A 15,694-nucleotide genomic window follows, 5' to 3' on the forward strand; every position below is an offset into this window, starting at 1 on the left:
GACCTCTCCTATATTTACAATATCCGTCTCACAGTACTTCAGGCTTTTACTTAATATCGTATACTTTGAACACCTATCATTTTTCCCTAAATTGACTTCTTTACTCACTTTTCCCAATCATCTTTGGGCAGTACAGTTTTTTTTGGCTGCTATTGACTTCAACAATGGGCGGTAGGACAATATATGTCCACTCAGGTGATTTGTACTTTTGGTTCGGTCGTCTTACTCTTTTTGGCCTTTGGACAATTTCTATTTTCTTTCCCAGTGATTCTTTCTGGCTAGTGATCTCATTCACTTGCTCTTCTGACTCTTTCGTCTTGTTCACTAGTTTGAATCTCAGTCCATCAGTTTCTTTAGGCCAATTATCTCCTTTACAGACTTTCTTAGTCTTTGGCTCTACTCTGTTATGTTACACTCTCCAAGCTCTTTTCCTTGGACTCTTCCTTAATGCAGTTTCATCTGTGCTATCATCAGACTCACTTTCAGTGTCTTCAACTGTGTCATTGATTATAATTTTCACAATGTCTTTTCCTTCATCAAGTTTGACTTTCTTATCTGTTACTCTGTTAGGAACACCTTCATAACTGGTACTTGGAATCTCATCCTTATCATGAGTTACTTCCTCTTCCCCAGTCTCAGGATTTCTGTTCCTGCTTTCAGAGTTCTCAGATTACTCTTTAGTTTTCTCCTCTTTAACAGTCTTGTCTTCACTTTACTGGTGTCAGTCTTTACCAATTCTCGATCTTCAGATTGATCTTCAGAATCTGGGATCTCCACAATCTCCCTTTCACCTTAACCTTCAGACGCAGAGCTGGCTTCAGATACCTCCAGATGTCGACGTTCCTGTCGATCTTCAATATCTGGAGTTCTTTCTGGTTCAGCTTCAGAGTCAGAGTCAGTTGTACTTTCATCGTTGTCTGGGTATTCAGGTGCAGGCACACAAATTGTGTGACTCACATGCACACACCTCTTCAGTCCAGCACACTTGACTGCAGTGGTACTGACCAAAATAACCTGGCGTGGTCTCTGCCACCGAGATACCAAGCAGTTTCTTCTGCGATGTACTTTCACTGGAACCAAGTCTCCAGGGACTAGATCATGAGCTGGATTTTTCTCTTCGGAATTTGAATCAGTTCCCACCTGGTGGAGCACAGAAGTTACCACATCAGACAGATTTTTGCAGTAATCCAGTATTATGTCATCATTAATTGTCAACAACTTATCAACAGGTACATACGCCTGCCTCATCACCCTGCCCATCAAAATCTTGTGTGGACTTTGTCCAGTTTTCCTGTCAGGAATGTTTTTAGTGTCATCAAGACAAGTGGTAAGGAATCTGGGCACTTGAGTCATGTTGCCAAACACATATTTGCAATTCTGTTCTTAATTGTTCCATTCACCTGCTCCACCACCCCTGAAGCCTCAGGCACAATGCACCTTATGGCGAATGTCCAGAGCTTCACAGATCATTTGCATGAGCTTGTTTTAGAAATGAGGTCCGCAATCTGTCTCGATCGTCACTGGGAAACCGAAACGCGGTATTATCTCACGTAAAATCAGTTTGGCAACAGTCAACCCATTGTTCCTCCTTGTGGGGAAAGCTTCCACCCATCGGGAGAACAAACAGATTATAACAAGAATATACCTAAGCCTATTACATGGAGGCAACTCCTCAAAATCCATCGGAACCCTTGTAAACGGACCACCCTCCCGTCCTATGGTTCCCACACTTACAATAGTTCTCCTGTTTGTATTGAATTGCTGGCATACCAAACACCTTTGGCGCAAGCTTTCAGCAATCATTCTGAACTTGGGATTGTACCAAGTCTGTCTAAAGAGACGAATCATGGAATCTCCACCAATGTGGGCCTGACCATGGTACATTGGGGCCATGTCTGAGATCATGCTATCGTGCATTACCAGTCTTTCATCTTTGTGAACCCAAATTTCATCTTCCTCTCTCTGTCTGCATCCTGCTTTTAACCAAACATCTTTTTCTTCTGCTTCTGCCTCTTCCTGCATCTGTTTCACTTCCTGCCAAGTCTCAACTACAGTGGTTAGCATTAAAGGAGTCGGACCATGTTCTTTAAGCTTTTCTCGATTGATTAAAATTTGATTCTTTGCACAATGCTTTGCAATTGCATCCACATAATTGTTTCCACAGGTTATGTAATCCTCACCTCTTTCATGTGCTGAAAATTTTACAACAGCTATTTTCTCAGGCAAATGAATTGCATCTATTAGCATTTTCACAAATTCAGAATTCCGGATAGGTGTTCCTGCAGAAGTCAAATAACCTCTTTGGTACCAAAGTTGTCCATAATCATGAACAACTCCGTAGCCATATTGACTATCAGTCACTATGGTTACCCTCACCTCTTTTCCCAACTCACATGCTCGTATCAAAGCAATCAGCTCCGCTACTTGAGCAGAACAAATTCCTTTCAGACTAGATGCTTCCAACATTTCTGCCACAGTACAAAAGGCATAAGCAGCACTTAGCAGCACTTAGAATACCACTCTCCGTTCTGAGGCATGATCCATCCACAAACATCACAAAACCTGATTCAGGCAGAGGTTCATCTCCGATATCTGGTCTGGGTTTTGTGCAGTATTCAAGAACATCCACACATTGTGATCCAGCTCACCTTTCACTTCTGCTTCAATTGTGTCAGGTAGTAAAGTGGAAGGATTAACGTTTACACACCTGGTCATTGTCACATTTTCAGCTCCCAAAATTATTTTCTCGTATCGGGTCATTCTGCTATTGGTCATGTACTGCGTTTTGTCTCCAGTGGGGAGAATCTCCACAGAATGAGGTACATACACCCGCACAGGAAATCCCATCACTATTCCTTCACTTTGCTCCAAGCTTACACTAGTAGCTGCTACTGCTTTCAGACAACCTGGCAAAGCTTTTGCAACAACAGTCCAAAACAGCTGAGATATACGCAATTTGTTTTCTCAGTTTTCCATGTCTCTGAACCAACACTGACAATGCACATCCTTCGTGCTCACTGCAGTACAGTTCAAATTCCTTCTCATAATCAGGCATCCCTAATGCCAGTGCTTCACATAGACTTGTTTTCAGCTGTTTAAATGCTTCCATCTCTGATTTGGTCAAAACTATGGGGGTCTCTGATATCTGCTTTTGTCAGTCTCTGTAATGGTTTTGCGATCAATGAAAATCCACTATTCCACTGTCTACAGTAACCTACCATTCCCAAGAACATTCTCACCTGTCTTTGAGTTGTGGGTGGCGGCATTCCTTGAATCATTTTGATTCTTTCTATTGTGACTTGTCGGATTCCTTTGGCAATCTTGTGACCTAAATATTGTACTTCTTTCTGACAAAACTGCAATTTTGATGGAGACACTTTATGTCCCTCCTCTGCCAAATGATTCATCAATGCTACGGTGTCAGTTACACATGCATCCTTTGTTTTCGATGCAACCAAAAGATCATTAATGTATTGTACCAACACAGACTCTCCAGGCATGTTCAAACTTTCTAATGATTTCTTTTGCAGCTGATTTAAAATCGATGGGCTGTCAGTGTACCCTTGTGGAATTCTACACCATGCCTATTCTGGAATCGGAACGCAAAAATTGGTTGACTTTCTGGGTGCAATGGAACAGTAAAGAGCGCATTACACAGGTCAATCACAGTGTACCATACTGCATCATGGGGAATCTGGTGCAGAATTACTGCTGGATTTGGAACAATCGGACAACATGGGACAACAATTTTATTAACCTTTCTATGGTCTTGCACAATTCTAAATGTTCTCCTAGGCTTTTTCAATCCCATGATCGGTGAATTAATAGGACTACTATCTATTTCTTTCAGAATGCCTTGTTCAATAACTTTATCAATCAGAGGGGTTATTCGTTCAATTATTTCTGCAGTCATTTTGTATTGGGGAATGTTCGGGTAATTTGCACCTTCCTTTATAGCAATTTTCACAAGGTCAACACCTTTCATTAATCCTATATCTTTTCCAGTGAAATCCCATATTTCTTCTTTCACTACCCCTTTTAGTTCAACAGAATCTTTTCTCGGTCAAACACAGGAAACAGCTTGCTCTGTTCTGCCTCAATCATGAGCATTGTCATTTTATACAAGCTATCTTCATCTGGGGTCTGCAGCTCTATGCCATCTGGTGAACAGTATATGGCACAGTTCATTTTTGCACAAAATATCCATACCTAACAGATTCACAGGGCTACTGTCACACACTACAAAGCAATGCATATCTTTGAAATTTCCAATTTCTACTTCAACTGGCTGTGTCAAAGAGGTTTTAATCTGCATATTTGCTACACCTAAAATATGGATATGATCTCCCGAGAGAGGAAGGTTTTGAATTTCCACTGATCTAACAGTAGAAGGGGTAGCACCAGTGTCCACTAGGAAAGTTATCTCTACATCATTTACTTTTCCACTGACAAATGGACCAGACTGATCTACCTCAAGAGTGCCTCCAAGTACACAATCTTCCTCCTCTCTCAGGCACCGTCAGAAACCTTCATCCGTTTCAGTCCCAATTTCCTCTTGCAACCAGTACTGCGAACTTGCACTCACTCTAGGCGCTCTATTTACCTGTTCACCTCGGCAGAATCCTGTCTCTGCACTGTATTTCTGATAATTTACACAGTATGGCAGTGGTGGTTGTGAGACCTGACTGTGATGAGTAACTACCGACTGCTGCTGAATTACCTCAGTCTACACCTACGGATACAATGGAGCATTTTCGGAAGTAACCTTTGGCGGATACTTACACTCGTTCTTCCAGTGTCCCATCCTTCCGCAATTGTGACACGGATACTTCTTTTTGAGTTCTTCAATGTTCCCTACCTATTTTTGTTATCCCTTAAAATGTCCTTGATTCCCTACATTCTTACTCTCCATTTGCGCCCCTTGTTGTTCTGCTACTTTCACTTTTGCCCACATGGCTTTCTCTTTCAGCTTTTTCTGCTTCGCATTAATCTCTTCACTGCAATATTTTGCCTGTCTCAATACTTTGTCAATTGAGCTCGACTGCCATCCTATCATGCTGTGTCTGATCATGTCTGAAATTTCTGGTCTCAAGCCATACACAAATCTATATACAAAGTGGCTCATATCCCTTTCATTTAGTTCCTCATAACTGCTATACTGCTTAAAGACTAACAGCAATCTCTCATAAAACAAATGTACAGATTCTTTCCGCTTTTGTGTGGTCCTGTCTATCTTTACCCAATCGGTTTCTTTTGGAGGTATCTTATTTTTCAGCCACACTATCACTTGTTCATACTTTCGCATCACATCAGCAGATGGACCACCTGTCACCTTATCTCTTGGATACTCTTCCCTCGGCCATTCTACAGCTATTTTGCATTCTGTCCATAAATCTGCTGGCACAACTATGGCAAATAATCCATCCAAATCAATCCATAAAACTTTTGACACTTTCACAAATCTTTCTACCTGCCGATACTATTCTACTGGTTTCTCTCTCAATCTGGGAAAATCATTTGTAAATGACAATATGTCCTGTCTGCTCCATGGAACATGTACATATCCTCCACCAGGTATTTCTCTCACAGGAAACTCCTGAACTACTGTCTCTTTTTCCCTGATTAGAAATGCCAAGGTAGATTTATCACTGTTCTCTTCCCTTTTCTTTGACCATTTCACCCTCCATTTATTCACATCTCCCTATTTTATCAACAGGAAAATAAAGTCTTTTATCTGAGTTAACCTTCCAGCTGTGTTCATGTTCTCAATGTCTTTCTCTGTAAAATCTACTCTGTACGATTTTTGCAATGTCTTAAACTTTGTAAAATCCACATCCAATTCACACGCACAAGCTTCCAATTGATCATGCAGAGATTTTGTTCTCCACATAATGCTTTTAAATATAAACATTAACTCATCATCCTAGTAAGATTTTAGTTTGTCTGTCCCAATTGTACCACTGATCAGCTCTTCCATGTCAATTTTAATCTAGCCACATCTAACACTTTAGGTTCATTTTCTTTTAATTTTATGGTCCTTATCCAATCACCTCTTCCTTGTTCTGATACACCAATTGGGGTCTGTATTGTATCTATCCTATCTAAATTTCTTACGGGAGTCACTGAACCTGATTCTGCTCCCATTGCATATCCAAAAGGCATACCCTGATTATAGGTTAACTCAGGCGGAGTCATATTGCTTGTCCGTCTGATTTCTGACAAATCTGGATAAATATTCTCTTTTACTCTTTGCGAACTTTGCTGTAACGGGATTGTTTAACTCGGCTCTTTTATTTTCTGGGTTTCGAACACTGGAATAACAGGTCTGATTGTTACTGGGACTGTAATGGCTTCCATATTTTTAGTAAGCTCCTGAATCTTTTCGGTTAGTTCAATGGTTGATCTTATATAATCAGCCGTACTAGCTTGCTCCTCATCTCGTCGGTTTCTTTTATTATTCTCAGCAGTATTAATTTGTTCCTCATCCTGTCTGTTCATTCTACTACTTTCAGCAGTACGAGCTTGTTCTTCATCTTGTCTGATTACTCTATTCTCACTCACACTTCTCCTCTCCTCATTTTGTTTAAGAGTAAGTGTATGTCTCAGTTCTGACATTGAAGCGTTTGGAGAATATCTCACTTCCACTCTATCTGGTACCTCTCTGAGATTTAAATATATCTTGGGGTTTCACTAATTCTGTCTTCTTGTAATGGGGCATTTAGCATAGTCCATAAAGAACTAGGCTGGTAGGGAGGTGGTCTTCTACTTAATATCTAATCCAATACAACATCCTCTGCTACCAAGCTTATAACTGTTGCAGTGGTACTCCAGAAATAATTTCTAAAGCAGCATCACCGTTTTCTCTGAAATACCCAGTCACACATTCATTCACCAGTGGGCCCCATAACACTGCACTCGTCTCTATTATCACTTAACTCTACTTCAGGGTTTGGTGAAACACAATGGAGTAATGCTGTAACATTGGCGGAGTGGCTAAACCTATTTTAACTATTTATTATTTACACCTGCAGTTTTAAACGATTTACCATGGTTTCTCAACAAATGTTAATTTTATTCAGACACACCACCATAGGGGCAATGAATCAGCTAGTAAGAAAAATAGGCATAGGAAAATGCAAGACCAGCTTTAATTTTCCATTTATCTAATTTTTATTAAAAGCAAACTTTAGCATGTCTGACATTTAGGCATTTTATTAATTCTTTATTCAGGAAAAAATCTTAAAAACTTTATTTCAAAATGATCATTTATTTAAAAGCTTGGAAAATAGACATTTATTTCAAAGTTTCAGTGGAAAGTTTAAAAAAGAACAGATAGTTCCAAATTCATTCTCTCCTAACATCCCTAACTAACGCCCTCATTTTATCCTTCAGTTCTGCAAAGAAAACAAGAAATAATTCAAAGAGTCTTACATCCAGGAATCGATGTGCAATCCGACAGCACTTCGAGATGAAATCAAAAGGAGCAATACTTCGAAGCAAAATCAGGAGTTTTTATACATTAATTTTCTAACTTAATCTATCTAAAAAGTATCTAACATCACAAATTCGGGTTCTGATTGAACACATTTGGGGTGGGTGAGCATCTCCTCACCATTACAGCATCATGTTCACGGTGAATCAGCAAATTATTAAGAAGCACATTTTTTAGGAAAGTCTTTGGCCTAGGCACATCCTCGATTGGCAACTATGCTCTACTTTCTCATGTTCGGAACACTCGAGTGTCCATGTTTTGGTAACCATCCTGACTTCCAGGGTACAGCGGCCTTGAACTTCCCATTCGAGCACAGGCAGCTCACTCTCACTTGCAGGCTTTGGGCGCACATGCGCAGTCCAGCATTCAATCACAGTTTACCAGAGCAGCCATGTTTTCACTAGGCCTCAGAGGCCACTTTTGGAATTATCGTAGAAACGAACACAAATTCATGTTAAATATGGAACTAAAACCCCTCTGTTTACCTCCCACAGTACTAATATTTCCCCATTAGTTATTACCTAGCGAATAAGCCACATAAATGCATTTTATACTTACATATCCGATGACTTTCTAGCACAAACCGCATACAACAAGCAGATTCATGCTGCGTTTGTTTATATTTAAGCTGTGCATTAGTTCACATCACAATAGCAGTACAAATTAGTTAATTATATTGCTTCATGCAGGCAAAATTAGTACCCCCACATGTGCATATGTATGCAACTTATACTGTTGTTGCATATTTCATCACAACACACCATTAGTAAATATTAACGTTATGGAACATTGACTTCACGAGGGGTATACAAAATTTTGCTATAGCACCTCGCTCCATCAATTCCCTCATCTGGTGATTCTATCACCAAACATCTCTCAAAAGTTTGTAAAATTTAGCAGAACATGTTTAGAATTCTTCATATTAGTTCAATTTACACTCTAGTATCTTTCTCTTTTGTCTCTTTGAAAATCTTTTCACTAATTTCTTCCATTTCTATTTCATTCTTTTCTCTTTCCCTTGCATTGCGTTCTTGAATTGTCTTCTTTATTGCCTTTCTAAAATTTCTTCTACCTTTGTATATACAGCACAACCTTATCAAGAAAATCACTATCACTAAAAATGTTATTGGAATTAATATCTTACCTACAATTGAACTACCTATTTCTTGGAACCAATGCTTAACTGCTGAAAAACTTCTACCTAACTTTTCGAGAACACCTTCAGCCTCCAGTCTTACAATTTCTCTATGTACATCTGTAATATTCGTAATATACTTCTCAAGATTTTGGCTTTTATCTGGAATATAAGTACAACAATGTTGCACTTTCAAAATTCCACAGACTCCTCTGTCTTTTGCTAAAATTATATCAAGGGCAAGTCGATTTTGCATTACTAGAGCTCTCATAGCAACCATTTCAGTATCAACCATCAGGAAACCTCCTGCAGTGTCTGTTGACAATCAATCAACTATTGTGGACAATTTTCGGATTCAATTTGCATTAAACAAAATTCCCACTGCTGGTATCAGTGCTCCGAAAACATCACCAATTATTTCCATCACACTCTCTCTCCTTTGACGACTTAAGGTTTTGCCTATCTCATGCTTTCCATTAGTACCTCTATCTACATGAAAAATTATAGGAAAGACCAAGCCCGCATAACAGGTCCCATAGCAATGGTCAGGTAACCTATAGTAAGCTCTGTTCCCACAAATGAAATAGATTCCCAGAAAGACAGGATCATCTCCATCTTTAAATCCCCAACCCCCTATAATTCTATAGGTGTCTTTAATTGACTTGCACCCACAAAATAATTGTCATACATAGTATTGTCTCTCCTAATACGAAATTTCACTAACATTGGAGTATCAATGTTTATAGCCACATTCACATTTCTATCATCAAGATTCTCATCATTAAATGACCAGTATTTAGATTTTGCATGTTTTACTTTCACACTTTGTTTGTAAGCAACCCTTCTTTATTTAACCATATTTAAAAATGTTTTCTCTTCAACTCTCATTTTACATGTCAAATTGTTATTAAAGGCATATTCATGTGTCAGCTCATCTATTTCTAAGAATTTTTCTCCCATTACTTTTGCAGGTTTCTTTTTATTCAACACACTATCAATTGTTAGTTTAGCAAAAATTTCATCCACATTGGAATAGTGATATTCCAATTTCCCAGTCTGATAAAACAAGCTTGCAATTACACTACAAGTGACTCCATATGTGAGAGGAAGGTGGTGATAGGTCACCCTTTCTGACACTGACACAGGCACTTTTACACAAACATAACAATCATTGACATTCATAGTTTTAACATACTCAAATATTAATTTTGAAAATGTGTTTGTAAAGTCACTGATAGACTTATCCTTATGCACCTCTGGATTATACACATGGGTCTCATGAACTTCCACTTTCTCACTTGGTTTATTTAAACTCACATTTGGCTTCAATTTTGTCTTGGGAAGGAATAACAATAGCTAAAATCACCCATAATATTATCAATAATCCCATACATATAGAGCAGCATCTACACCATGTTCTAAAAATAGAGAATTTTGTCTTATGATTACTGGTAGCCATTTTTTTTCTTTTTTTCTCTAACACAATTTCTTCGACCTAGCGTCACCTATGAGTTACACAACACACGATTCACTAACAAAATGTATTCGATCTTGTGTCAATTCTATTCAAAATTGTACTATGGTTTGTTTTTCTAACAGGTTTTCTTCGACCTTATGTCCACTCTGACCTCTCGTACATTTACAATATCCGTCTCACAGGACTTCAGGCTTTTACTTAATATCATATACTTTGAACACCTATCATTTTTCCCTAAATTGACTTCTTTACTCACTTTTCCCAATCATATTTGGGCAGTACAGGTTTTCTTGGCTGCTATTGACTTCAACAATGGGCAGTAGGACAATATATGTCCACTCAGGTGATTTGTACTTCTGGTTCGGTCGTCTTACTCTTTTTGGCCTTTGGGCAATTTCTATTGTCTTTCCCAGTGATTCTTTCAGGCTAGTGATCTCATTCACTTGCTCTTCCGACTCTTTTGCCTTGCTCACTAGTTTGAATCTCAGTCCATCGGTTTCTTTAGGCCAATTATCTCCTTTACAGACTTTCTTAGTCTTTGGCTCTACTGTGTTATGTTCCACTCTCCAAGCTCTTTTCCTTGGACTCTTCCTTAATGCAGTTTCATCTGTACTATCATCAGACTCACTTTCAGTGTCTTCAAATGTGTCATTGATTATAATTTTTACAATGTCTTTTCCTTCATCAAGTTCGACTTTCTTATCTGTTACTAAGTTAGGAACACCTTCATAACTGGTACTTGGAATCTCATCCTTATCATGAGTTACTTCCTCTTCCCTAGTCTCAGGATTTCCATTCCTGCTTTCAGAGTTCTCAGATTGCTCTTTAGTTTTCTCCTCTTTAACAGTCTTGTCTTCACTTTACTGGTGTCAGTCTTTACCAATTCTCGATCTTCAGATTGATCTTCAGAATCTGGTATCTCCACAATCTCCCTTTCACCTTAACCTTCAGACGCAGAGCTGGCTTCTGATCACTCCAGATGTCGATGTTCCTGTCGATCTTCAATATCTGGAGTTCTTTCTCGTTTAGCTTCAGAGTCAGAGTCAGTTGTACTTTCATCGTCGTCTGGGTATTCAGGTGCAGGCACCAAATGGTGTGACTCGCATGCACACACCTCTTAAGTCCAGCACACTTGACTGCAGTGGTACTGACCAAATTAACCTGGCGTGGTCTCTGCCAACGAGGTACCAAGCAGTTTCTTCTGCGATGTACTTTCACTGGAACCCAGTCTCCAGGGACTAGATCATGAGCTGGATTTTTCTCTTCGGAATCTGAATCAGTTCCCACCTGGTGGAGAACAGTAGATCCCACATCAGACAGATTTTTACAGTAATCCAGTATTATGTCATCATTACTTGTCAACAACTTATCAACAGGTACATACACCTGCCTCATCACCCTGCCCATCAAAATCTGGTGTGGACTTTGTCCAGTTTTCCTGTCTGGAATGTTTTTAGTGTCATCAAGACAAGCGGTAGGGAATCTGGGCACTTGAGTCATGGTGCCAAACACATTTTTGCAATTCTGTTCTTAATTGTTCCATTCACCTGCTCCACTACCCCTGAAGCCTCAGGTCTGTAAGCACAATGTAGCTTATGTCGAATGTCCAGAGCTTCACAGATAATTTGCATGAGCTTGTTTTGGAAATGAGGTCCGCGATCTGTCTCGATCGTCACTGGGAAACCAAAACGTGGTAATATCTCACGTAAAATCAGTTTGGCAACAGTCAACCCATTGTTCCTCTTCGTGGGGAAAGCTTCCACCCATTGGGAGAACAAATAGATTATAACAAGAATATACCTAAGCCTATTACATGGAGGCAACTCCTCAAAATCCATCGGAATGCTTGTAAATGGACCACCCTCTCGTCCTATGGTTCCCAAACTTACAATAGTTCTCCTGTTTGGATTGAATTGCTGGCATACCAAACACCTTTGGCACAAGCTTTCAGCAATCATTCTGAACTTGGGATTGTACCAAGTCTGTCTAAAGAGACGAATCATGGAATCTCTACCAATGTGGGCCTGACCATGGTACATTCGGGCCATGTCTGAGATCATGCTATCGTGTATTACTGGTCTTTCATCTTTGTAAACCAAATTTCATCTTCCTCTCTCTGTCTGCATCCTGCTTTTAGCCAAACATCTTTTTCTTCTGCTTCTGCCTCTTCCTGCATCTGTTTCACTTCCTGCCAAGTCTCAACTACTGTGGTTAGCATTAATGGAGTCGGGCTATGTTCTTTAAGCTTTTCTCGATTGATTAAAATTTGATTCTTTGCACAATGCTTTGCAATTGCATCCACATAATTGTTTCCATGGGTAATGTAATCCTCACCTCTTTTATGTGCTGAAAATTTTACAACAGCTTTTTTCTTAGGCAAATGATTTGCATCTATTAGCATTTTCACAAATTCAGCATTCCGGATAGGTGTTCCTGCAGAAGTCAAATAACCTCTTTGGGACCAAAGTTGTCCATAATCATGAACAACATAGCCATATTGACTATCAGTCACTACGGTTACCTTCACCTCTTTTCCCAACTCACATGCTCGTATCAAAGCAATCAGCTCCTCTACTTGAGCAGAACAAATTCCTTTCAGACTAGATGCTTCCAACATTTCTGCCACAGTACAAAAGGCATAAGCAGCACTTAGCAGCACTTAGAATACCACTCTCTGTTCTCAGGCATGATCCATCCACAAACATCATAAAATCTGATTTAAGCAGAGGTTCATCTCCGATATCTGGTCTGGGTTGTGTGCAGTATTCAAGAACATCCACACATTTGTGATCCAGCTCACCATTCACTTCTGCTTCAATTGTGTCAGGTAGTAATGTGGAAGGATTAACGTTTACACACCTGGTCATTGTCACATTTTCAGCTCCAAAAATTATTTTCTCGTATCGGGTCATTCTGCTATTGGTCATGTACTGTGTTTTGGCTCTAGTGAGGAGAATCTCCACAAAATGAGGTGCATACACCCGCACAGGAAATCCCATCACTATTCCTTCACTTTGCTCCAAGCTTACACTAGTAGCTGCTACTGCTTTCAGACAACCTGTCAAAGCTTTTGCAACAGGGTCCAAAACAGCTGAGAAATACGCAATTTGTTTTCTCAGTTTTCCATGTCTCTGAACCAACACTGACAATGCACATCCTTCCCGCTCACTGCAGTACAGTTCAAATTCCTTCTCATAATCAGGCATCCCTAATGCCGGTGCTTCACATAGACTTGTTTTCAGCTGTTTAAATGCTTCCATCTCTGTTTTGGTCACAACTATGGGGGTCCTGATATCTGCTTTTGTCAGTCTCTGTAATGGTTTTGCGATCAATGAAAATCCACTGTTCCACTGTCTACAGTAACCTACCATTCCCAAGAACATTCTCACCTGCCTTTCAGTTGTGGGTGGCTGCATTCCTTGAATCATTTTGATTCTTTCTATTGTGACTTGTCTGATTCCTTTGGCAATCTTGTGACCTAAATATTGTACTGTACTTCTTTCTGACAAAACTGCAATTTTGATGGAGACACTTTATGTCCCTCCTCTGCCAATTGATTCAGCAATGCTACGGTGTCAGTTACACATGCATCCTTTGTTTTCGATGCAACCAAAAGATCATCAATGTATTGTACCAACACAGACTCTCCAGGCTTGTTCCAACTTTCTAATGATTTCTTTAGCAGCTGATTAAAAATCGATGGACTGTCAGTGTACCCTTGTGGAATTCTACACCATGCCTATTCTGGAATCGGAACACAAAAATTGGTTGACTTTCTGGGTGCAATGGAACAGTAAAGAACGCATTACACAGGTCAATCACAGTGTACCATACTGCATCATGGGGAATCTGGTACGTAATTACTGCGGGATTCGGAACAATCGGACAACATGGGACAACAATTTTATTAACCTTTCTAAGGTCTTGCACAATTCTAAATGTTCCGTTAGGCTTTTTCAATCCCATGATCGGTGAATTACAAGGACTACTCTCTATTTCTTTCAGAATGCCTTGTTCAATAATTTTATCAATCAGAGGGGTTATTCCTTCAATTATTTCTGCAGTCATTTTGTATTGGGGAATGTTTGGGTAATTTGCACCGTCCTTTATAGCAGCTTTTACAAGGTCAACACCTTTCATTAATCCTATATATTTTCCAGTGAAATCCCATATTTCTTCTTTCACTACCCCTTTTAGTTCAACAAGAATCTTTTCTCGGTCAAACACAGGAAACAGCTTGCTCTGTTCTGCCTCAATCATGAGCATTGTCATTTTATACAAGCTATCTTCATCTGGGGTCTGCAGCTCTATGCCATCTATATGGCACAGTTCATTTTTGCACAAAATATCCATACCTAACAGATTCACAGGGTTACTGTCACACACTACAAACCAATGCATATCTTTGAAATTTCCAATTTCTACTTCAACTGGCTGTGTAAAAGAGGTTTTAATCTGCCTATTTGCTACACCTACAACCTGAATATGATCACCCGAGAGAGGAAGGTTTTGAATTTCCACTGATCTAACAGTAGAAGGGGTAGCACCAGTGTCCACTAGGAAAGTTATTTCTACATCATTTACTTTTCCACTGACAAATGGACCAGACTGATCTACCTCAAGAGTGCCTCCAAGTACACACTCTTCCTCCTCTCTCAGGCACCGTCAGAAACCTTCATCCGTTTCAGTCCCAATTTCCTCTTGCAACCAGTACTGCGAACTTGCACTCACTCGAGGCGCTCTATTTACCTGTTCACCTCGGCAGAATCCTGTCTCTGCACTGTATTTCTGCTGATTTACACAGTATGGGAGTGGCGGTTGTGAGACCTGACTGTGCTGAGTAACTACCGACTGCTGCTGAATTAACTCAGTCTGCACCTGCGGATACAATGGAGCATTTTCAGAATTAACCTTTGGCGGATACTTACACTCATTTTTCCAGTGACCCCTCCTACCGCAATTGTGACACGAATACTTATTTTTGAGTTCTTCAATGTTCCCTACCAATTTTTGTTTTCCCTTAAAACGTCCTTCTTTCCCTACATTCTTACTCTCCATTTGCGCCACTTGTTAATCCGCTACTTTCACTTGTGCACACATGGCTTTCTCTTTCAGATTTTTCTGCTTCGCATTAATCTCTTCACTGCAATATTTCGCCTGTCTCAATACTTTGTCAACTGAGCTCGACTGCCATCCTATCATGCTGTGTCTGATCATGTCTGAAATTTCTGGTCTCAAGCCATACACACATCTATATACAAACTGGCTCATATCCTTTTCATTTAGTTCCTCATAACTGCTATACTGCTTAACCCCTTCGCTGCTCTTGACGAGCTCAGCTCGTCATGCAGTACACTGGTCGTGTGCTTATGACGTGCTGAGCTCGTCAAGAACAATGGGGATCATGCATATGCAGCACAGGAGCGGAAACCTCTAGCAGCCAAGGTGTTAAAGACTAACAGCAATCTCTCATAAAACGAATGTACAGATTCTTTCCGCTCTTGTGTGGTCCTGTCTATCTTTACCCAATCGTTTTCTTTTGGAGGTATCTTATTTTTCAGCCACACTATCACTTGTTCATACTTTCGCA

The sequence above is a fragment of the Lissotriton vulgaris genome, chromosome 5 (assembly GCF_964263255.1).
Source record: "Lissotriton vulgaris chromosome 5, aLisVul1.2, whole genome shotgun sequence".
In the NCBI taxonomy this organism is placed as follows: Eukaryota; Metazoa; Chordata; class Amphibia; order Caudata; family Salamandridae; genus Lissotriton; species Lissotriton vulgaris.